Genomic DNA, 25,582 nt, shown 5'->3' with positions numbered 1-25,582 from the left:
TAGCTCTCAGAAATTGCCCCACTGTTGTCCCAGAAGTCATTTCTAGAGTTTAAGATCAATGCAGCTCAAAACTGGATTTCACCCACACACTCCTGAAAGAGCAGACCCAGATTGAATCATGTCTGTAGCCAAAGATGTGTTGTGTTTTAATTATGTGAGGGAAATGTAGTTTTAGCTTTAACTTTATATGACAATAAACTATCTTTCTTCAAAACATGGGCCATGCATTTATAAGGTCACACTGGAAGATATCAGCATGGTACATGGAAAAAATATCAAACTTTCCCAAGTTCATCAAAACAAATGAAACAAAATCCTGGGCATATGGTTTTTTGCCCAGAAAATAATGTTGGAAAACCTGCAAAAATTATTACTAACTTCCCTGTCTGGGTTAGAAAAGTGTGGCATGTCCGGTACAATTGGTGGGAAATAGAACTCCAGCTATAGCTATGGGTCTGTGTGCATCTTAACAACATCAAACTGTACATTGGTTGTTCCCCTTCATCAACACGATGGTTTTGCAAGACTTAGGAGAAATGAGGTATGAGCAAATCAAATTGGATCATTCCATCTTCTTGATCATATTATCACTTTAAATATTGCCTTCTTCAAAACTGCATGCAGGGGTCACTGTATCTCACAGAATATATATGCAGCTTTAGAGTCAGATTCTGCTCTCATTCCACTGGAGTAACTTCCCATCATCATCCATTATATTCCAGATCAAAATCCAAGATCTCCCATGAAAAGCTGCTCAAGATGTATTTAAAATACCAGCAGATTCATTCTGTTAACTATCTCTTTAAATCTTGGTTTCAGAGTAGCAGCCGTGTTAGTCTGTATTCACAAAAAGAACAGGAGTACTTGTGGCACCTTAGAGACTAACACATTTATTTGAGCATAAGCTTTCGTGAGCTTCAGCTCACTTCGCTGTAGCTCACGAAAGCTTATGCTCAAATAAATTTGTTACTCTGTAAGGTGCCACAAGTACTCCTTTTCTTTTTGTTTAAATCTTGACATTTTTTCAAGGTGATCTTCAAAGGATTTTTGACCAACTGGATTTGTGCCTTTTTTTTTGCTTCCTTACAATGAAAAGGCCTGAAAGATTTGTTTATGGTTTTGGGTTGTTGGGTTTTTGTTACAGGTGGATTTTTTTTGTTCATTTTTACATTAGAAATATCAGGCACATGAACTCTCACTGACATTGATTTTGTTGGAGTCTTCTTTTCTCCATAATGTAATGTAATGTAATGTAACAGGGTGATCTGCTTCTTTAGGCCCTGGGGAGCAGCCAGCCCTGTTCTGGAGAGGAGCCTGGCAGGCAGGTACTGGGAATCCTCCTACCCAGCTGGGAAGCATCAGATGATTGGTCTGATGATTCCCAGCTAGGGAATATAAATTAGGGCCTCAGCTTCATGATGAAGCCTGGGACTAGGAAAGGATTGAGAGTATGCTCTGCTATAGCATAAGCTTGTAAGAGAGTCTGTGAATCCCCTTGGCTGGGTGGAGGCCTCACAACATAGGTTGGGAATAGGATTGTTTCTTTATGTTATTGCTCTGCATTTCTTTCCTTGTGTTGCTCAATAACCTCAGCCCTGAGGTAAGGGCTCTGAACTGAACTGAGCTGAGCATGGCTGATGATTTTTCTCAGGCTATGTGTCAGCTAGTCATTGGAGCTAAACGAGGTAGCAAAAACAAAGACTAAAAATCCCTTCCACTTTTAGTTGTTGCTGAACTCTCACTCTCTTGGCTTTTATATTGTCATTATTTCACCAACTCTCCAAGTGTAATAGCATCTTCTAGGCGAGACTTGTTTTGAGTTTCTGACTGAAATAAATCAAGCTTAAAAAAAAGGGGTGGGGGGGTGAAGTGGGGGAGACACCTTTTCTTCGGGCCTTGATTATATATGATAAATAAGCAAAAGAAAATCCAAGCCCAATTTTGTTTTCTCTGCAGCTCACTTTTAAAGGGAATTGTTGGTGTGTTGGATGGTCTTCTGATGACTCAGGAGTGAGTGAAGTCTACCTCAAAACATTTTGTATAACTTTTGCAGCCCATCTTTAATTTTAGTCACAATTTTAAAAATTTAAAAGTTATTACTTAAAATTAAATGGATTCAGATTTTTCTGTCCTCTTTGAGTTTCCCAGGCAGCAGTCACTGTATGTGGATGAAGTTCTGTATTGAAGATGGTCAAATACAACACAGTCTTAGACTAGAACTTGTGAAATGAGCATTTTCTTGTCTAGGATTAATCAGAGTTCATGTAGGCCCAAACCTGGAGTTGCTCTGTGCATGCAACTCCCACTGCTGGCGATAAAAATTTTTCATGTAAGCAAGTTTCAGGATAAAGCCCTTTAGAGTGGTTATCCATTTACTGTCAGGTTAGTATTTCTCAGAAGCTGCTGCACTTTAGAGGGGCTTTATATAAATAATGTAAGTATGATATTTAATGGATGAATGCATTAAACTTTAATGCAGTATATATTAGAATATCAGCACGTATACATTTTAGCCTTAAACACTGGAAACAGAGTACCTAAAGAATACTGCTTTGTTTTAAAAGCAAGTAAGTTCTTTTTCTTCTTATAAATGACGATTAACCCTTATACATACAGAAGTGATACGTATGGTTACTAGCTGATTTGGGATCTGGTCTTGACTCCAGTGGAAGTAGGATAAGTGTCATTCAATATATGTTCAGTCCATTAGGGAGTGATTTATAACACAGAACGAAACATATTTTAGAAGACTACCTTACTTTTTAAAAATATTTAGATTTTTTTATGTTTAGTTACCATCACACTTTTCTCTCTACAAATGAAACAATGGTAAATATTACTAGAGAAAGAGCAATGCTTAGCTCTTACATAGCGTGTCTCCTCCATAGGTCTCAAACCCTCTTACAAAGGAAGATAAATAGCACTGCCCTCATTTTACAGATGAAGAAACTAAGGCACAGAAAGAAAGGTTAAGGAATTTGCCCCAAGCTCCAGGGAGCGGGTTCAGTGACAGAGACAGCAATAGATTCCAGGTCTGCTGACTGCCACGCCCGGTCCACTGGACCCTGCTGTCTTCTTTCAGTGTAGGTACCATAGAGCAGTGTTTCTCAACCTTTTTGTTACCAGGGACCGGCTTGCTGCCTTTCTAAACTGTGTCAGGGAAATCCCAGGGGTCAGCGCCAGATTACAGACTGGTTATTGAGAAACTCTACCTGCCATAAGGTATACTCTGAGAGATGAAAGCATGTCTAATGCAAAGATAAAATTTTGGGAGGGGAAAAAATTAAAATGAAAAAGCGTGTGTGTGTAAAATATCACTAGCTTTCACATATACTGAAGAGCTCATCTCTATTCATTAACTTTGAATTTTTATTTGGCTCATTTTATGCTCAATTTTTTTTTTAATTCAGTGGTTCACATTGTTTCTCATTGAGTCAAGGAGTGATGACACTAGGTGCTGCTAGTCATAAGGCAGGCAGGCAATGAGCACACTTTCCCGCATTGCTCTGACAATTCGCCTCTGGTATAAGAGACCTTGGCTTCTCCTGAGCAACCAGTTGTGTCAAAATGCATAGTGATTTATGATGTGAGCAAACATCCTGCAGAGACCATAGTGAGATCACCAGACCTTTTTCTCTTGTGACTCATTATGAATCTGAAAGCCTTTTTCCAGTTATGATGGGCCTGTGTGTGCTTATGAGTAGAGAGGAAGGAGAAATTTGATCTTGAGTGTGGTTGGTTCTTGTAACAATTAGATGCCCTTATAATAATTTACCGTCTGTAAGTATTACGGTTTGTAAGAATTTATTCTGGTGTGTTTTATAATGGAGCAGGATATATGGCTTCAGAAGTTTATTTTTGTTTTTAATTCCTGTAATTCAGGAATGGCTTTGTTTTGTGCACTAAAGTTATGTGCACCCTGAGTCTATAACAGATCAGCACTTTAGGGTATTCTGAGGCTATCACACATTTGAAAATTATCCAGCAATTAGATTTAGAGCACCCACCCTCTCAGTTGGCAAATGAAGGTTCTTAAGACTTATTCTACCTATGCATGATTCATGTTATGTGTCAGTTTATTCACTGGCAGGCTTACCACATCTTGGGACAATAACATCAGCTTAAAAGCTGTCTTACACTTTGGGGAGAGATTTTCATTTGTCCAGCTTTTGTAAGGAAATACAGTTCAAATAAACAACAATAAAACAATATTATGGGCCCTTTCCCACATTCCTTACTGAGGCAGAACTTCCAATTAATTCAAAGGACATTTTTTGCCTCATGGGCTTATTTTATAACAAATAAGAATTTGTTTCAGTTGAGAATATCCACAGCCTCAGAAGGTGATGGATTTAGGCTCTGCACCTGCTGTGAAAACCAATCTTCCTGCCTGTAACAGGTTGGCTTGCCCCACGGCTTGAGAACCTGGGACTAGACCAACCCTGATTACAAGAGAAGCCTGACCTGAGAGGAGTCAGGGATTCCAATATAAAAGGCTGCAGGAAGATGCAGTGAGGAGGTGGTTGAGAGTGTAGCTGAGGACTGCCAAAAGCAGGAAGCCTGGCAGTAAGTTAGGGAAACTCAGGAGACTGTGTGGGGCAAGGAAGAAGACCAGCTGAGACAGTACCTCAAGGAGGGGGGGCTGTGCCCAGTTTAAGGCTAGGTGGGAAGATTTGTTTTTAGAACTTTGTGAATAAAGAAACCAGTCTCCAAGAAGATCTGTGATTGAATGAGAGACTGTGTGCAGCTTGTTTAAGGAGGCCTGAAGAAAGGGAAGATAGAGGCAGGGTGCTGAAGAGTGACCTCTGTCCACAAGGGAGCGCTCAGGTGGCAGCCAACCCTGCTACACCACCCAACAGCTAATTGTTCCACAGGCAAACACTGAAGATCTGATCTAATGAGCGGATATAAACCCACGTTCTAACTGTTAACAATAAATCCTCCACCTATGGACATGCGGCTAGTGGGGAGTGAACCAAATCTAAGCTAGGATCACTCTGTCATGGGGGTGGGTCAGCTTGTCAATCAATTTTCTGCTTGTCTGTGATTTGTAATAAATGTTCTTCTTTGAGTGATTGTTCATGTCCATTCCAACCAGATGGGTGTGTGCACGCCGCGTGTACACCAGCCGGAAGATTTTTCCCTTAGCAGCGTCCGTAGGGTCGGCCAGGGCGCCCCCTGGAGTGGCGCCTTCCTGGCACCCAGTATAGGGCCCTGCCGACCCTCCACCCCCTCAGTTCCTTCTTACTGCTGGTGAGAGCTAGCTGGAATTTTGCTCGCTCCTTATAGCAAGCGCTCTAGCAGTGTCTGATAGCATATCGTGTATATAGTTTTCTCAGTTAGTTAATAGTCATTCCTTATAGTTATAATTAGGTGGTTTGCCCCTCCCCCCCAACAATGTTTCCCCTCCGGGGGTATGCCCAGGTCTCCAGGGTTTAAGCTCTGCGAGGCCTGTGGCAAGTTTATGCCCAAGAGTGATCCTCACTCTTCCTGCTTGCAGTGCGTTGGTGAGAGCCACCAGAAGGAGAAGTGCCGCATCTGCAAGGGTTTCTGCCCCACAAACCTTAAAGACCGGGAATAGAGACTAAAAATTTTGTTGATGGAGGCGGCATTGAGACCACACTCCAACCCAGTACCCGCTGAACCAGCACCGAGCACGTACTCATTGGTACTCAACGCTCTGTCTCCAATAGCGCACGAAAGGGCCCCGTGTAAGGACCCTAAGGCCCCCTGGCACCGTCACAGCTCGGACCATAAGAAGTTGGCCTCAGCTCGGTGCCACTCTTCATCCCTGGTGCCGGAAAAGAAGGTGAGGCTGGTGAGAGGTCAGTCACTCCTCTCGAAGCCTAGGGGGTCTGTGGCGTCCACGAGCGTGCCGGGACAGACCACCCCCTCCTTGCTTCTGCCCAGGGTCTCATCGACTCCTGCCCCGGCCGGGGTCCAGTTCAGTCTGAACCCTCCTAGGTCCCCAGACAGCCAGGGGGACATACAGCTACCGTTGACGCCAGAGGCATTCGAGATGGCCACACACCTGATGCGCCACCCAGTGCCATCCTCCCCACAGAGGAGGGACAAGTCGCTGGTGACCATGTGCCCCCCATTCCACTCCAGGGGCAAGCCAGCCATGATGACCCGCTGTTCTCAATCACCAGCACCCCGGCACCGCCCACGCAGACAGAAGGACCGGACAGTTCCCCGGCTTTGCAGCACCGCTCGTCGGTGACCAAGGATACTACTCCTCCATGGTCCTCCTACTCTGAGACCTTGGAGTTGGAGGTGGACTCGTGTCACTCCAGCAGATCGCGGAGCAGGAGGTCGAGGTCTCAATGGAGTCACCAGCCATATCCGGCACTGTGGCAGCAACAGTGGCAGCTATCTGTTCAATGGCCCTCCTGGACTCCCTGGGCTTACCATCAGAGCCCGGGCCAAGCTCATGGGCCTCAGTCCAGGACTGCGTCAGTGTCTTCAGCATCTTTCATGCCACAGACAGGGCCGGCACTGCCGCCAGCGGCACCATCGTCCGAGGGAATGGCACCGCTGGCACAACCAGCTCCAGCACCATTGCTCCGAGCAATGGCACCGCCGACGGCTCCAGCTTCGACACCACCGGATTTGTCAGCCCCGGCACCAGCCGCAGTGCTGGATCCTCCATCAGCACCTGCACCGCAGCTCGAGGGACCCCAGAGGGGCTGAGGGTAGCAAACAGGGCCTGCTACCTGTCCTCTCGTCCTTGCCTGATGAAACGGTCATGGGGACATCGAGAGCCTCAGCTTTAGAGGACAACTGTGTTCTCCAGCAGCTATTGAGACAGGCCACTCAAAGCCTGGGGATACAGGCCGAGGAGGTGGAGGAGGATTTGGACTCAGTTGTGGACATCCTTGCTCCCTCCGGCTCATCCAGGGTTGCTCTGCCGCTGATAAAAACAGTAGTTGACACGTCCAAAAATCTGTTGCAGACCCCCGCTTCTCTGGCCCCTACGGCCAAGAAAACTAAACTGTGATACTTTGTACCTTCTAAGGGGTGCAAACACCTGTATACTCACCCTCCCGCAATCGTGGTGGTTGATGCAGCCAATCAGAGAGAGCGCCGGGGTTCCCAGTCTCCATCCCTAAAAACAGGGACACCAAGAAGCTGGACCTATTTGGCCGAAAGGTCTATTTGACCGTGGGCCTACAGCTCCGCAGAGCCAACCAGCAGGCCATTGTGAGCCACTACAGACATAACACCTGCTCGGCAATGGCTAAGTTTGCTGAGCTCCTGCCTCAGGACTCTCGGGTGGAGTTCTCTGCACTTGTGGAAGTTGGTTTCCTGGGCCTCTCTGCAAGTGGCTCTCGATGCGGCGGATTCAGCCTCGTGCATGCATGGCACCACAGGGGTGGTGATGAGGGGCGGCTCCTGGCTACAGGTCTCTGGACTGCCCCACGAGGTCCAGCAGACCATACAGGACCTCCCCTTCGAGGGAGCCTCCCTGTTCTCTGAAAAAACAGATAAGAGACTTCATAGTTTGAAGAACTCTAGGGCTACTCTGTGCTCGCTGGGGCTCCACACGCCAGCTACCCAGAGTAGGCATTTTAGGCCTCAGCCTGCCCTTTGGCCTTACCAGCCACAAAACCACCAGGACGCTCCGCGTAGGCAAAACAGGAGTGGTAGGAGGAGGCAACACCCCTCCTCTGGGCAAAACTCTGGCCAGTCCAAGCCTCCATACGGGCCTAGACCACCTTTTTGAAGGTGCAGTCGAAGACTCTGGACTCTGGATCCCTCCCCTCTAACCTTCTCGTCCCGTCTATCCCCTTTCTATCATGCCTGGTCCCGAATTACTTCAGACCGCTGGGTGCTCCGCACAGTAGAGAGAGGATATTCCATCCAATTCTGTGCCCCTCTGCCCCTCCATCCCCCTTCCCTGTCCCTCTTCAGGGATCCCTCTCACAAGCAACTTCTAATTCAAGAAGTGCAGTCCCTCCTTTCGGTGGGGGCAGTGGAGGAAGTTCCTCAGGAGCTCAGGGGCAAGGGGTTTTACTCCCAGTATTTCCTAATACCGAAGGCCAACGGGGGCCTCAGACCTATCTTGGACATGCGGCAGCTCAGCAAGTTTGTAAGGAAACTCCAGTTCCACATCATCTCACTAACCTCCATTAGCCCCTCACTGGATCCAGGGGACTGGTACGCCGCCCTTGACTTGAAGGATGCGCATTTTCACATCGCATAGTCCCACATCACAGATGCTATCTCAGATTCGTGGTGAGCAGCGGCCACCATCAGTTTGCCGTCCTCCCGTTTGGACTGTCGACAGCTCCCTGAGTATTCACAAAATGCATAGCAGTTGTCGCGGCTTTCCTGTGCAAGTGCCAGATACAGGTTTTTCCTTACCTCGATGACTGGCTGATCAAGGGACGCTCAAGAGCCCAAGTGGAGGGTCACGTCAAATTCATAAGAAGGACCTTCCTCGAATTAGGTCTTCTCCTAAATGAGGCCAAATCTACTCTGTCCCTGCTGCAGAGGATAGAGTTTATAGGCGCGGTCCTAGACTCGACTCAAACCAGGGCGTACCTCCCGGAAACCAGATTTTGCTTACTAGGGGACATCATACGGGGCCTCAGACAGTTCCCCATGACCACAGCAAGGAACTGCCTGAAGCTACTGAGTCACATGACTGCGTGCACTTACGTGGTACAGCACTCCAGACTCAGACTCTGTCTACACCAGTCTTGGCTGGCATTGGTGTATCAGCCAGCCCGAGACACTCTGGACAGCATCATAATCCTGCCCCACCCGGTATTGGACTCCTTCCTATGGTGGCTCAACCCGCGAGTGGTTTGTATGGGAGTGCCCTTTGCCAGCCCTGAGCCCTCTCTTTTATTTGTGACAGATGCCTCAGATCTGGGCTGGAGAGCTCATCTAGGGGACCTCAGGACTCAAGGCCTCTGGTCTCAGTCGGACCTCGCTCTGCACATCAATGTCAGAGAGCTGAGAGCGGTGCGCCTGGCATGCCATGCTTTCAAAACCCACATAGCAGGCAGGTGCGTATCAGTCCTCATGGACAACACCTCGGCAATGTTCTATATCAACTAACAGGGAGGTGCATGCTCCTCTCCCCTATGCTGGGAAGCCCTTATGCTGTGGGACTTCTGCGTAGAGCACTCGATCCACCTGCAAGCGTCATACCTCCCAGGTGTGCAGAACGAGCTGGTGGACAGTCTCAGCCAGTCCTTCCACGGTCATGAGTGGTCCCTTCGGCCAGACGTGGTGAGCTCAATCTTCCGTTTCTGGGGCTCTCCCCAGATAGACCTGTTCGCCACTTGCGGCAACAGGAAATGTCAGGTATTCTGCTCCCTCATGAGTCACAGCCCGGGGTACATCGCGGATGCCTTCCTCCTGTGGCGGGGCCGCCTGCTCTATGCTTTTCCACCAATTCCGCTGGTCCACAAGGTGCTCCTCAAGATCCGCAGGGACAGGGCCCGAGTCATACTGATAGCACCAGCGTGGCCGCACCAGCACTGGTTCACGTCGCTCCTGGGAATGTCTGTAGCGGCACCACTCACTTTACCGCTGGTCCCAGATCTGATCACGCAGGACCATGGCTGACTCCAACAGCTGAATCTAGAGTCACTCCACCTCACAGCCTGGATGCTCCGTGGCTAAACACCATGGAGCTATGCTGCTTGGACCAAGTCAGACAAGTCCTCCTTGGTAGTAGAAAGCCTTCCACCAGGGCAACGTACCTTGCCAAGTGGAAAAGGTTCTCCATCTGGGTGGAGCAACGCAGTCAGCCGCCGTTGCTCACCCCCATACTGTTCATACTGGACTACCTCCTTCACCTAAAACAACGAGACCTGTCCCTGTAATCAATAAGGGTCCACTTAGCCACCATCTCCACCTTCCATCCGGGCACTGACAGCTTCTCGGTCTTCTCAAACCCTTTAGTCAGTCGTTTCCTCAAGGGCCTGGATAGGCTCTTCCCCCAGACGCGGCAGCCTGTCCCGGCCTGGGACCTTAATCTAGTCCTTTCCAGACTTACAGGCCCTCCATTCGAACCACTGGCAACGTGCTCCCTGCTCTATCTCTCATACAAGGTCGCGTTCCTCATGGCAATCACCTCGGCTAGACGGGTATCGGAGCTCAGCGCCCTCACGTCCAAGCCCCCTTACACATTTTTTCATAAGGACAAGATCCAACTCAGACCTCACCCGGCCTTTCTCCTTAAGGTTGTCTCCCAGTGTCACGTGGGCCAGGACATCTTCCTCCCAGTGTTTTATCCCAAGCCACACTCCTCTGATAGGGAGTGCAGGCTGCACTCACTGGATGTACGTAGGGCCCTAGCCTTCTATGTAGAGAGGACTAAGTCATTCCGAAAGTCCGTCCAACTCTTCATGGCCATGGCAGACAGAATGAAAGGTCTCTCTGTCTCTTCTCAACGCATCTTGTCGTGGATCACATCCTGCATTCGGGAGTGTTACGACCTCGCGAGGGTGCCCGCCCCGCCAATTACTGCCCACTCTACCAGGGCCCAGGCCTCCTCGGCGGCGTTCCTGGTGCAAGTTCCCACCCAGGAAATCTGCAGGGCAGCTATGTGGTCTTGATACATACATTCACAACGCACTATGCAGTTACACAACAGGCCAGAGACAATGCGGCCTTTGGATGCGCTGTGCTCCAATCAGTGCATGGCTCCGACCCCACTTCCTGAGCTTTGGCTTGTGAGTCACCTGGTTTGAATGGACATGAACAATCACTCGAAGAAGAAAAAACAGTTACTCACTTTCTCAGAACTGTTGTTCTTCGAGATGTGTTGTTCATGTCCATTCCAATAACCACCCTCCTACCCGTCTGTCGGAATAGCCAGCAAGAAGGAACTGAGGGGGTGGAGGGTCAGCAGGCCCTATATTGGGTGCCATGAAGGCACCACTCCAGGGGGCGCCCAGGCCAACCCTACAGACACTGCTAAGGAAAAAATCTTCCGGCTGGCGTGCACGCGGCACGCACACACCCATCTGGTTGGAATGGACATGAACAACACATCTCGAAGAAAAACAGTTTAGAGAAAGTGAGTAACAGTTTTTTCTTTTAAATCAGCCTTTAAAACAGTCTTTCTGGATTTGGATGTGGGGCAGTTTTCCCTGCTGGTCAATTTTACTTTTTAACAAATACATCTTTGGGCTCGGAGTTTGCCTTTATTGGTATTCTGCAGCTGGTCGGTCTGGTCTTAATGTTCATCCAAGGCAGCCTCTTCCTCAACAGCGTGGAAGGTGGGGGCTGACGTTTGGACTGTATGGCTTTCTTTGATGTTAGGCATGGACCTGCTGCACACAATATTTGTCTCTGGTTTCCTTAAAATTCTTTCTTTGTTCACAGATGTTCATTGGGCTATGGATGAGCCCATCCCTCTGTTACGCCAAGGCAGAATCTGAGTCTACGCCCACGGCGGTGTGACCGCAGTATATGAAGGCATCCCTTAGCCAGCTTTGACCGAGCTACCTCAAATACCAATAGCAGTGAAACCACAGCAGGATGGATTAGCACCGCGAGTACCTACCCAGCATCCTGCAATGGGCTGCACGGCCTGCGCTGCTGTGGCTTCACTACTATTGTTATTGAAACTATCTAGATCAACGTTTCTCCGCCTGGGGGCCCTGAGCCCAAAGAGGGTCGCAGGCCTATTGTAGGGGGCTTGCACTATTGCCACCCTTACTTTTGTGCTGTCTTCAGAGCTGGGCACCCAGCCAGCAACCGCTGCTCTCTGGCTGCCCAGCTCTGAAGGTAGCACCACCGCCAGCAGCAGTGCAGAAGTAAGGGTGGCATGGTATGGGGCGGGAGGGGTCATCACAGCCTGAAATATTTTCAAAAGGGGTCCCAGCAAAAAAATGTTTGAGAACCCCTGATCTAGATCAAAGCTAGCTTGGGTATGTCTACAGCCTATAGGCTGTAGCCATACCTTCCGACGGCACTGTAGGGAAGTGAGTGGTGAAGAATATGTGCAGAGGTACTTTGGGGGTGCTGAGGCAAAGGCATTTTCTCATAAAATTACAAGTCCACCTCTATCACTGCAGAGAAGTACCTAGCAGCAGCTAAACCTGACCACAACCTGATAGAATCATAAGGTGAAAAATTCAGAACAGCCTGAAAGTCTATAATCCCATATATCATTATCTACTACAATAAATAGGAATAACACAAGGCATTAAAAAGATGTCAGTCTTAAAGTAGAACTATCTTGACTAACTTATCAAAAAGAAATTGCTATACTTGAACCCCTGATTTTATGCATAGAAATACTGCATAACATTTGCAAAGGAGGTAATTATTCACCTCACTCCTGTCCCGTATTTGCACACACACAAAAAATGCAGGCACAAATGGAATGGTTAGTTTGTGAATGAGCTGGAAACTTGCCCCAAATCGTTATTTTTGACATTGTTAATTTGTTTGTGAATTTGTATTACTTAATTGGGTAACCCATCCTTTGGAGCAGCCAGCTGAAAGATGTACCGGAATTGGGGTCTAAAGCTTACTAGGACCGTTGATTGTTTATATGTACATCTTGACTTACAGCTATGAAAGCTTCAGTTCTGTTTGAGACAGGTTTAATTTATCTGTCTAAAAGGATTTCAAAAGCACCTGTTATTGAATTATGTAGGGGCCGTACATATATTATGAAGGAGAGTGACATCCGGCTAGAAGAGAGTGTTCAATCTCAGTCTTATCCTTTGGTTTAGTCCTCACCTTTGAGTGAACCATCAAGATATTCTGCTCCAGTGATTTGGGGGAGGGTTGGTGAAGAAGTGGGTCTTGTACTAGTTTTTGAAAGTTTAATAGACGCAAGAGAGAATAATCATCCTTTGTTTTCAGACACAAACAGTATTCCATAGTATTGATTCACCCGTTATTAGTCCTGCTCTATTTTCAGTGTAAGAGCCTACAACATTTTGATTCTCTCACTGATGTTCATAGGAGGCCTCTTGAGGCTGAGCTAGTTCCCTGAAAATTGAGGGGAGCAGCCTGCAATGCAATATTGATGTCACTAATTCATTCCACTTCTGGATAAAATAGGATAAATAGGTGTCCTCTCTCTTTCTCCCATCTAAAATCAAAAGGCATTAATTAAGGATTTTCTGCAATTGCAGTTTATTTTGAAGTAGCCTCTGTAATGAATATAATATTATGAAAATAAAGGTAGTAGGTAGGTGCTGCACATAGATGACAAAAAATGGGACAACAAAACAATTAGAAAATTTGTTTTGAATGCTCTGGGTTAATGTGTGAATTGGGGAATTAACAATTTCATCCTCCAAACCCTATTTATTTTTTTCCTCACAAAGACAACTTTGCACGGGGAGGGATGAACTTCTCCCCAAGTATAAGAGCTAAAATAATGGTTGTTGCTTTTTCCTTCCCCACAGAGAAGGGCTCTTAGCCCACTGCGTTCGCTTCTCTCTACATTCTGAGTCTCTGTAGCACCCACCGCCCCAGCACACCTGAGGTCATGAGCTCTCCTTGCGTATGTCATGCCAGCTGAATCCTCTCCTTTCACAAAGTCCCATATCCTCAAAAGTATTTAGGGGTCTAATTCCCATTGATTTTGATGCATGTTAGGTGCCCAAGTACCTTTGAGGATCTGGGCCAATGTTACCAAGGCTTAGTGGAGTGGACCCTCCACTAACTGGTGCATCTAACTTGGTGTGAGTCCGACAGGCAGGGAGACGTGCAGCACCATTGTTAGAACAAGTGATTTAAAATACTCACCAGTGGGGTAGAGCTAGGAGTAAACAGCACAGTGGCTACATTCAACAGTGACACTAAATTGGGTGGATTGTAACCACCAGTAAGAGCAGATAAATAGCACAAACAGACTTAAAGAAATTTAATAACGTGGGCAAAAAATAACAAAATGCAATTCATCTGGGAAAATTACAAGATAAAATATCAGAGGAAAAAATCTAATGCCCATCATATTCAGTGGGAGAGAAAAACTGAGAATTGGCAATGCTGAAATAGATGAAGAGGTGATGGCAGACAGCACTGATATTACATAGCTTATACAGTCATTTCGTCACTGAGAAGACAGGTAATGGTCCCTTTTTCTATAGTTCTGCTACAACTGCACCTGAAATATTGTTTTCAGGGTATCATAGGGCCAGAAGGATACTGACCTACTGGCAGGAGTTCAGTGAAGAGTAACATCAATGCTGAGAGGTCCTGAAGGGAATGTCTTAGCAGGAAAAGAGCTAAATAGGTACTATTATTTATTATTACATCCTTCTGTCATCAGTGTTGGTGCACAGGGTGGAAACTACTCTCTTCCATCCCTCTTTGTCATTAGATGCTGCTTCCGTCTATTCCATGGTGTTGAGATCAACTGTTGCTGATAAGGGTTCTCTTTAAGATTTCTCTTGGGTGCCCTCGTTTCCTCACACCAGTTGGTTTCCTCTTGATAGCTTCATGTGCAAGTCTGTCTGTTGGCATCCAGAGTACATGCTCCAAATCTGTCCAGGGCTTCCTTCAAATTCTAGTGGAGATGAGCCACTGGTTGGTAATGTCTTAAGTCTCTTCATTGGTAGTGGTCTCTGCATCCAATGCCCAGAATATTTTGTTGGCACTTATTTTCAAAGGCATCTAATTTTCTGTCTAACATTTTAATCTATCTCCAGCTCTTGCATAAATAGGTATAAATTTGCTATAACTAACTGTGGGAAGGAAATATGATAGCAATCTTCAAGTGTAAATGCCAGACAGGAAGAGGAATTTATTAGAGTGATACAAGGTTGCACTAAAAAGAGCAATGGGATGAAATTAAGAAAAGGAAAACTGATGCCAATAAACAGGGATACCTCCTGATGGCTAGAGCTAGTGGGTATGGAAAAATCTCCTCAGGAAAATGGAGGAATCCTCATCCGTTGGGACATATAAAAATAAAATATTACAAAAAATGCTCTCAGAACACTGCTGCTTTTTCAAATGGGATGGACAGGATGACTTTTTTCCATTTCCAACTTCTCACATTAATTGGTATGCGCTTGACTGAAGAATTCACTTAGTGTGTACCAGTTTAAGATATTGGGTAACATTTTCAAAAGTGCCTAAGGGCTGGATTTTCAAAAGTATTTGGGCACCTAAAGATGCAGATAGGTGATTAGTGGGTCTTTTAAAAGTGCCTTAGTGTCTAACTCCTATTGACCTTTGTGGATGTAGGCCATTGACATTTTTGAAAATCCCACTAGATACCTATCTGCAGCTTCATTTGACTGAATACCTTTAGAAACTTAGCCTTTAGGCACTTTTGAGAGTGTTACCTATTTATGCCAAGATTCTGTGGTGACGGGATCATGAGAACTGAGTTTCTGTGTGAGGATTTCTAATGGCAATGACTGCTTCCTCCTGCTGATGGCGATTATTATTAATGGTGACTCTGCTAGGAGACAGAGTGGTGCTCAGGTCACTTATGTGTCTAGTCTCGTACTGGTTATGTTGCCCCTCTCACCAGAGTTTTCCATTCCCTCTTAGAAATGATACATTCAGAGAGTGGATGACAAGCTTTTCCATGCCCATTTCTGTCTTTAGGTTTAGTCACACCACATGTTGGGCTATCATGCCGGAAGCATCACAGCGGTCTGTGCTGCAGCTGGCACAGGGCAGGCACCAAGCTTATTCTGTATCCTAGTGCAGATATTACCTCTTCTCAACTTGAGCATGTGTAGTAACGCAATGGGCTCTGTACAGCTCTGGTGTCTTCTGTTAATCAAGAATTCCTCTCAATGGGGATGAAAAGCCAGCCACCAGCGTGTCCCAGATAAGAGGATTCTACTGCTTCTCTCTGTATGGAAGCCAAATACTAGCTTTATCCTCACAGCTGAGTGGAGAAAAGGGGGATGATAACCTATGTGAGAATCCACCTTTTGTGATTTATTGCCTTGCACTCACTCAGCTCTGAAGATAATCCTGGTATTCTTCTGCCTGCTATGACACTCCTATCTAATCTATCTGTCCTGTATATTCTCCATGTATGTGTGTTATTCATATTCATTGAGGGATACAAATTGTAAGTATGAGGTCAGCTCAGATGACCCAGTTTTTTCTTGTGGAAATAAGCTCCCAATTCAAGAATATCTGACTGCAGAGATTGTACTTCTGCTGATCAGAATAATGAAGACTTTGAACCAATATTTGATTATCAAATATTGGTGGAAAACCTAGACCTATTAGGTGCTATATGCTAAATCTGCCTTTCACTGCTTAAAAATGGATAGTGGTTTCTCAGCATTTGCATTTTAAAGCACTCTGAGAAGGCTCATCTCTCACTGAGATTGCACCACATCAAAAGACTTGCAATTAATGGATCATTTGTGTAAGGTAATTCTGTACAAAATCTTTGGGGTTAAAAATCAGATTGTTGAAGCCTGGTATTTTTTCTCAAGACAGAAAACTCAAAGGCAGTAATTTGAAAATTGCTTCACCTATTAGAAACTGCTAGTCTCCTTGGCAAGATGCTGGGATAAATGTTATAGAACGTATGTCAAGGGCTTGTAAAAATGTTGCAGCTAAATTAAGTGGACTGATTTGACAGTTAATCCTTCGGGTGTCATTGCAAACGCATCACAAGTCTAATGAAAAACAACACTTTTGCCTTAAAATATATCAGTAGTGAACACTTGATCCTGATTCTTCCCTCACACTAACTTTATTCTGATGTCTATAGATTTACACTGGTATGAATGAAGGGAGAAATCAGGCCCATTAATTGGCTGTATATGCTGTTGTCTGTCTCATATGGTCACACTTTCAAAAGCGCTCAGCATTATCAGGTGCTGGAAACAACGGGAGCTGCTCAGTACTGAGCTCTTTTGAAAATCTGCCCCATAACGCATAGCTATTTGGTGCTCTCATTCCAATTCCAAGGAGACAGGAACAATCCGTGTTCACAGAACCAAGTCCACAATTAGCACTAATTAGTGCACTCACCAGTAGTCTCAGAAGAGCCTAGGCATTGAATGGGCCATGCTCAGAGACGGTGGGCCTAAATCTCCACTATTTTGCCCCCGTTATTTTCATTCACATCTATGCCAGCAAGTGGATCTAAAATGCTACTTAGTCTGAATGGTGGTGGTTGCCCTCTTAGTTGTAAATACTGCCAAAAGGCACAAGACAGTAGAGAAACAGACCCAGATCCTCCAGAACAGGGTTGAAGTATATGTAGGGGAAATCTGTCACTGCCCAAGCTGTGTCTGGCATGGGTAAAAAGAGAATACAGTTGTGATGTGCCTGGGTACAAACCCCTAAAGGTGGATTTCATTCTCCAGTGATGTCAAGTCAGCACATTCCCTGAGCACTAAATTTACAAGCAATAAAAATATGAAAAGCAAGTGAATAGATCAGAGTGAAGGAGTGGGGTGTAATGCGGGCAAGACTGAATTATTTGGAAGAAACTATAAGATGAGAAAAGAGGGTTTTATTTTCCTCTTTGATTCTGGCTCCAGAACATCCTCTCAACTACGAGAGGGGAAAACCAGATATGGGTTTGTTTCTGGTGTCCGTGTGAGTGGCATAGTTAAGCAAACATTGAAGCACTTTGGAAAGACTGATAAATAATGTAAGTGAATGACAAATGCTTTAGTTCCTGGAGATGTATAGAAAAATCTGTTTAAAATGGTTCTTACGATAGAATAATAAAAAAAAAACAATAGGACATAGAATCCTAAAGAGATTAAGTGTTTTAACACATTTTTATTGCCTTTTTTCATTTGCTTCATTTTCCTCCTTGCAGTATGCTCTTTTCCTCCATGTATTGTCAACGGTTCACCCTGCAACAGCATCTTTCCGTTAAAACAGATGGTCATACTACTGTAGATTTCCCTGCAGCAGAGCTTAAAGATGCTGCCTATTTTTGTAGCACAGCACTGGTTTCATGTTTCAATAGAAAGCAAATGGCTTTCTAACAGTGCTATCCTCACATGGGTCATTGAGGCTAATAAAACCATACTGAAAAACAAACTTGTTGGGTTTTTTTCCCCTGTGCTTTTCCCTGTACACTTAGCTATGGTAACAGTCTCATAAATTACATTAAATATTTTACATTGGAACAAATCATGGGGACATTTGAAGCAATAACTTAATATACTTCATCTGTTAGGGTTTTCATTCTACCTAACAATATACACAAGCTGATTTTTGTTTCCCGTAATATTTATTTTAACTGACATGGAACTTTATTTATAGCACAATTAATAATACATAAAATAAGTGAAAATCTCTCTGAGAAAGAAAGATTTATAGCAGAGAAGAGAACACCTTACGTATAGACCTAGACTCTGCTTGTTTCCTCCCTGGGTGCACCAGGGAGAGGAAATGTACCCAGCTCTGTGTAACTAAGGGCCTGCTGCCTGAATACAGTGCGAATGTTTGCATTCGTGCAGCTTCATGCCTCCTCCTCTTCCTCTTTGCTTCTGGGGAATGGTAATTTGTTCTTGGCCTATGCCAGCAGCAAATCACAGTACACACCTCCATGCTGGATCAGCTGCACTGGCCAGCAAGTAGTAGGGTAGAATCAAGGCTGCACCCATTTCCCACCACTCTCGGATGGTTCCCTGCCCACCTGCTCTGGGCAGTGTTAGCTTATTCCAGTGTGCCCAGATCCTCAAAGCTATTTAGGCTCTGTCAAGGTTCCTTCCCCACTCTGACCGCTAGGGTACAGATGTGGGGACCTGCATGAAAACCTCCTAAGCTTACTTTTACCAGCTTAGGTTAAAACTTCCCCAGGGTACAAATTATTTTACCTTTTGCCCTTGGACTTCTGCTGCCACCACCATTTCTTTGTCCTTTGCCTCCATTTCTCTCCTGTGGGCAGCTTCTAGGGCTTTTTCTGCCTCTTTTGCTGCCTCCAGTCTGGCTAACTCCAATTTGTGTTGTGTCTTGGTTTCTGTCATCTTTGCCTCTCTGTTTTTAATGAACTTTACACCCGAGAGTTAGAAATAAAACAAAACAAAACAAAAACTTGGCTTGTAAAATTTTGCTGTGCTGTAATATGATACCTATATTCTCTGATAGTGATTGTCAGCCTACAGAAAAATCCTAAAAACAACAACAACAAAAAACCAAAAAACAAAACAAAAAAAAAAACCAAAAACCCTAACACCTTTGTCTCCAGGCAAATAGGCAGAAAACCCCTCTAGTTGCTCTTAGGTAAAAAAAACAACTTCTTCAGGTCTGTGAAGACTGGTGAATTTCCCTGCAGGAGGTTAACTACCCTGCCTTTAGGTAGAGAAAACTCCAGCTCACAATAGATAATTCCCTTTTGTCTCTGCTCTGGCCCCCAAGCAGAGGGAAAAAAACCCTCTAACTGCTTTCAGTTTAAAACCTGCTTTCCAGCAACCCAAAGGGAAAAAAATATTTCCTTTTCAAATCTGTGCTTCTGGTTCAAAAAATCTCAGATTGATCTCAAAATGATTTCAAGTTAATCCCACCACTGCCACCATGTCAAGGTTCCTTGTGAATGGGAGAAACAAAGCCTCTCTCTCTGTCTGTGTGATGCTTTTGGTGGGGACAGAACAGGAATGGAGTCTTAGAACTAGCTATACATGCGTTAGATTCTGATTTCTTTAAATGGCTGAGAAAATAAGCTGTGCTGAATGGAATGGATATTCCTGTTTTTGTGTCTTTTTGTAACTTAAGGTTTTGCTTAGAGGGATTCTCTGTGTTTTGAATCTAATTACCCTGTAAGGTATTTACCATCCTGATTTTACAGAGATGATTCTTTTTACTTTTTCTTCTATTAAAATTCTTCTTTTAAGAAACTGAATGCTTTTTCATTGCTCTTAAGATCCAAGGGTTTGGGTCTGTGGTCACCTATGCAAATTGGTGAGGATTTTTATCAAACCTTCCCCAGGAAGGGGGGTGCAAGGTTTTGGTGAGGATTTTTGGGGGGAAGACGTTTCCAAACGGGCTCTTTCCTAATAAAATAAAACCGGTTAGACGTTTGGTGGTGGCAGCCAAAGACCAAGGCAAAAGGTAAAATAGTTTGTACCTTGGGGAAGTTTTAACCTAAGCTGGAAAAGTAAGCTTAGGAGGTTTTCATGCAGGTCCCCACATCTGTACCCTAGCGTTCAGAGTGGGGAAGGAACCTTGACAGGCTCCTAACTTCCACAGAGGAGCTGGGTCTTACTCCCTTATAGAAGCATGCAGTCAAAGTCACAATCTATTTGGAATCGTTGGTCCAGCTCTAGTTTTTAACCCCCCTAAAAGCTAACTGCAAAAAAGAATAAACACTGGGCAGAAATACAGCTGTGTGGTTCAAGTCTTTTTTTTGAAAGAAGGCCTGGTGATGATACTTTGGGTTATCAGGACTGCTACTTGTTTGCTGAGCAAATTTTATCCCCCAGGAACCTTCTGTGTATTCTGCATATATAGCTGGAGAAATACCATCTTTCTAAAGGCTGCAGAATACACTCTCTGGAAATAATTGAAAAGACTGTATTATCTATCAAGAGCAGTAATTCCCAAATGTTCTAAAAGTGTTTAATAAAATAGCTTTAATGGGCCTTCTACAAAAGAAAAAATGTGTGTCCATCATGTTTTAAGCTTGGGGAATTTAGAGGATAAAACTGAATAAGATGACAGTTGACATTTCTTTTCCCCTGCTGCCTGCCAATCAGAGCATTATATCAGACACTATATTTCATGTTAAGAATCTTTTATTTTATAAAAATCACTGAAATTAGTGATTTATTAAAGTTTTATTTAAATGTTTCTTTAAATAAGAAAATTTTATTACCTGTTATTGTATTTACTGAACAAATGCATAAGGATTTGAAGACCAGTTCTAGAAGGCTTACATTAACCTTGACATTCTTTGAATGATAACTTGCTTTAACTAAATGGTAATCTAACAAAGCTTCTACTGACAGATCCACTAACGAGACAACTTTGTTATTTTGCAAATACCAGCAAGTGCAGTCACCAACCAAGAAATCTTTGTTCATGTGCACTGAAGTTAAAAAAAAAAAATCTATGATTTTTTTTGTAAATGCTGTTAGGCATTATGGCTGTATTCTAAGGGCCATATTGTGCCCTTGCATAGACTCAAAAGTTTAAATGAAATCAATGAAACCTTCATACACGTACCCAAGGCAGAATGCCTCCTATGGAATATAATCCTGCAGTAGGATGCTCAGCTGGGATTTTCAAGGAGCCTAAGGCAGTTAGGTGCCCAGGCTTTATGTCTGTGACTGCATAGGGTTCTGATCTTGAACCATCGGAGAAAACAACAAACTTCCACTGACTTCAATGGTCAGGTCCTATTGTACTATAGGATAAATCACAATTCATGTGTATGGACATGAGTCTGACTTGGTTATTCTACTTACTGAGCACATTGGCTTTTTAGAGTGTATTACTTATTTTAATAATGCTAGTAAAACAAAATTATGGCTATATCTTTTCTACTTTCTTTTTCTTTTTTGGGTGGTGGCAGGAGGGATGGGGAGCAGAGCCTAAGACGTAACTTAAATAGGAGCTCGGCAGCCTTTGAAATTTGGCTCTAGATGTTCTTTCTCTGTGCTAATATATTTTTTTTAAATAGAATACAATCCAGTAATACTTTGTGTGAGCTGGATTAATAAGGCACTACTGCACAGTCCTCTGCCAAAGCAATCTCTGCCATGCAATTCTCTTGTTTCAGTCCCTTCTCTGTTTGCACTGAGGTTGCCAAGACAGAAGTGCTGACAATGCTAGGGGAAAAAACCTCTGAGCCTGGGAAGCTGATAGAGCATGCACAGATCTTTACTTCTGAAATTATTTAAGCCACCCTTTAAAACATCACTTAAGTTCTGTGAGTTATCCATTCATGTGAATAGGGAATGATCTTTTGCTGGCTCTTCATCTATCAAAAAAAGCCATTTTATATCATTACTGCTTGATTGTGTGGGGGCTTGCCAGCTAATATATGCTCATACAAGTACCACTGACAGGAGTATGTATCTGGCCTATTCACTACTTCTGTGCATGAGGATTAGCTGTCACTCTTTCTGGTATTTATACCACTCGCACTGATAGGGATATTGGGCTTACTGTTTGAAAGCCTTTCCATTTAGGGAACGTTTTATTTTCTTAGTCTGCGACAATAATAATGGCTTCTCATAATAAAACAAGAGTCTAACAAGAGCACAGTAATTCCATAAAAAACAATAAAGACAATTGCTATAGTTATAACCCCCTGTTATTGCACTGATAGAAGACAATGTCTATAACTCCCGTACTAATCCATTCCAATGAAGAGGAAACAAAGTTGCATTATTTTCTCTGGCAAATTCTTTTTTGCATCAGGACCTCTCCATGTAGTTATGAATGCAGGCAAGAATATATGCATAGGGCCTGATCCTGCCACCATTACTGACACTGAGACACATTTACCCACATAAGTAGCTCCATTGAGTTGAACAGGTCTAGTCACACAAGTACTGCTCAATGCTGCAAGTTGCAGAATTAGTTCCATTATGTATCTACTTAGGACAGGTCTACACTACTACTTAAGTTGATCTAACTTATGAAGCAAGTTACAATGACCTAAGCGCTGTCCACACTGGTGCTATGTCAGCAGGTGACACTCTCCCGCTGACGTAGGTTCCGCCTCTCCCTTTGGCATAGAATGTCTTCACCAGATGCACTGATGTAGCTGTGCCGATGTAGCACTTCTAGTGTAGACCTGCTCTTAGAATAGGAAATAATTGCAGGGTCCCAGATACTACTGTGTAAGTAACTTTTGGTGACTGTTTTAAATAGTCACCACGCTTTTTGCACACGTTTATAACTAGGTAGGTATGTATATTCAGATAGAGACTGATACACATGTATAAATAGAGGTATAAAATATTCCAGATCTAATTACTCATAATGTTTAGTCTGACATTTGATTTTTTTTTAAAGAAACTAGTAACAGCTTGTTTTTTCATGAAACAATGAGAAATAGGTAGTTTTAGTATCATGTCTCATGTGAATTAGATACTTAAGCACATGCCTAACTTTAAGCACAAAAGTAGTCCCAGGTCATACTCATGTGCTTAAAGTAAAGGCCGTACCTAAGTGCTTAACTGGACTGAGGCCTTAATCAGCAATAGAAAAGGAAGAGTTGGAATGGTTGAGCTTGAAAAGGCCTGTGCCAACCTGACCTGAACTGGCATTATTAGAATGGGCACGTTATCTTGGGATCATGTGTCAGCTCCACCTTGTAAATAGTGGTAGAAGTAGTCATGAGGATGAGCACGAAAACAAGAAGTGATGAATAAATGATGTTTGTGATATATCACTCAGCTGTAGCAATAATAACACCATCACTGTACAGACAGTAAAGGTCATATGACAACCTCAGCTACCACTGTAGTTCTCCCCGATATGGCTGTATGTATGACTTCAAGGGGCTGTTGCTTTCACCTGCACTCCAGATTTTATCTCCACGTGAATAATGCCAAACAGCATTAAAAGCAAATCTCCACAGATTACCTGTGATGTTTTTGCCCTTTACACAATATCTGTAATATGGAGGAACCACACAGGCATAGCTTACCTACAACATACCATACCTAGCTACATATACAGACTGCTGCTCTGGCAGGCTTCTGGTGGCTTCTGAAACAAAGAAGAGAATGAGAGCCATTTGAGGGCTCAGAAACCACTTAAAGGGATACTACCCAATTCCTAAACACTACAGTACCCGTTACTGTGGTGATTGGGTGTACCAGAAAATGAATATGGATTGACCTGGAGAGGGTGAAATGAGGGTCTTATTAGGAGAAGATGATTTTTTTAGGTCCATCAAAAACTGGGGTGGGATTGTTGTCATCCTCTACCAGAACAAAGCATGCCGGGAGTATTTTGAAACCAGGGATAGAAGAAAGCCTGTAGGGAGGGGGAATCAGGCTCAAAATGTGTCTTTGTGCTGCACTGTTGTGGTGAGAGGAGATAATGGGTGGTGGTGTGCCAAGGTCTGTGCTAACCCCTCACTATTTTATTAGTTATTTAGCAGATGGAGTGGAAGGTACAATAACAATATTTCCAGATGATATGAAACTAGAAAAAAAATCACTAACACTGAATTTAGGGGGATAGGATCAAAGGAGAAGAATAGACTCAAGCTGCAGCAAGGAAAGCTTTAGCTAAATATCAGGAATAACTTTATTATTATAACGTGATTTAGTAAATAAAATGCACTGCAATGGGAGGGTGTCGAATTGCAAGCTAATGTTGCAATGGTTCACCTTAGGAGACTTACCACAACTAGAAACCATGTTTGTGATGTGCCTCTCATTTTATGAGAAGCATAGCTCATGTCACAGATTATCTCAATGCCTGTTGCATAATGTTGCAATGTATGATGTTGTATTCCTACACTCTGTGGAATTCTGAACCATCCTAGTTACTGTATTTGAAAGAGAAAACACTGAGGATCAAAACTGGTTCTCAGTGAATATTGCCCTCGACCAATATTTCTCAATCTCTCAATGGTCTCATGTGGAATACAGAACCCTAGTGAATAGGGTAGCCAGCCCTCCAGGCTTGTTCCAAATGTATTTTCTTTCTTTCTTGTTTTTAATAAAATTTACCTTTTTTTAAGAACAGGATTGGATTTTTGTGTCCTAAGAGGTTTGTGCATATGCTGTTTAATTAGCTGGTGGCAACAGCTGATTTCCTTTGTTTTCTTTCTCAGCTCTTCCCCGGAGCGGGGGTGAAAGGGCTTGAGGGAATCCCAGAGGAAGCAATTCCCAAGTGTGCCTTCCTGGGTTCCAAAAGGTGGTTTTTGCACTTGAGTAGTGGCAGCATCTACCCATCCAAGGTGGGAAAGAAGCTGTAACCTTGGGAGTTTAATACAAGCCTGGAGTGGCCAGTATTAATTTTTAGAATCCTTGCGGGCCCCCACCTTCTGCACTCGAAGTGACAGAGTGGGGAATTAGCCTTGATATGCCTTCAACACACACAGCCTGCAACTGATATCCTAGCCCCTGAGTTTGCAACCAGGGAAATCCATGAGCCCACATCGCTTAGTTCTGACCTGCCATGCCACCTAGTTTCCTGGGCCCGAGCTCCATGGCTCCCAGCTGTTTTTACGACATAAGGAGATCTGATTCCTGCTTATCCCGAGCCTGAAAGAGAATGCTTGGCACACCCATTGGCTTTAATAAGATGTGTTATAGTCTTTGGATTCAAGATCCCCACAATACCAACCATTGGCACCTTCAGAATAATGTTATTAATTTGTGGGAAGGCACTAACCCAGCTGTGTTCTGGATCTGTTGCATGGTGCTGATGGAGAAAATTGCTTTAAGATACAGGGTCAACATTTACCCCTTTAGAGTGGAAGCATTTTTCCTGGTATTTAAGTCACTTTTATTTATGCTTACATTAGCTCCTTTTCTCTTTTTCTTCCTCTTCTTCTCTTTTCTTTTGTTACATAACCTAATTTATTGGAGGCATAACCTGTATAAATCCAGTCTTACAAAAACAGTCCAGGTAGTTATTATATATGTTTTCCTTCAGTGAAGAGTATCATCTGTAGTTATGAGTGTAATATTTGCTGTCCCTAATTCATATTCCCTTCCCTGGATGCTGT

At 44.0% G+C, this 25,582-nt stretch overlaps 1 protein-coding gene across 14 annotated transcripts in view; it reads left to right on the top strand.

Annotated features, from left to right (window-relative positions):
• Positions 1–25,582, top strand: part of LOC141982806 (poly(rC)-binding protein 3-like) — a 714,223-nt gene that overhangs the window by 84,866 nt on the left and 603,775 nt on the right. The gene's annotated exons all lie outside the window — the stretch shown is intronic.

This window comes from Natator depressus, chromosome 2 (assembly GCF_965152275.1).
Source record: "Natator depressus isolate rNatDep1 chromosome 2, rNatDep2.hap1, whole genome shotgun sequence".
Taxonomy (NCBI): Eukaryota; Metazoa; Chordata; order Testudines; family Cheloniidae; genus Natator; species Natator depressus.
Note: the sequence above shows the minus strand (reverse complement) of the source record. Positions and strands in the feature narration are given on the sequence as shown.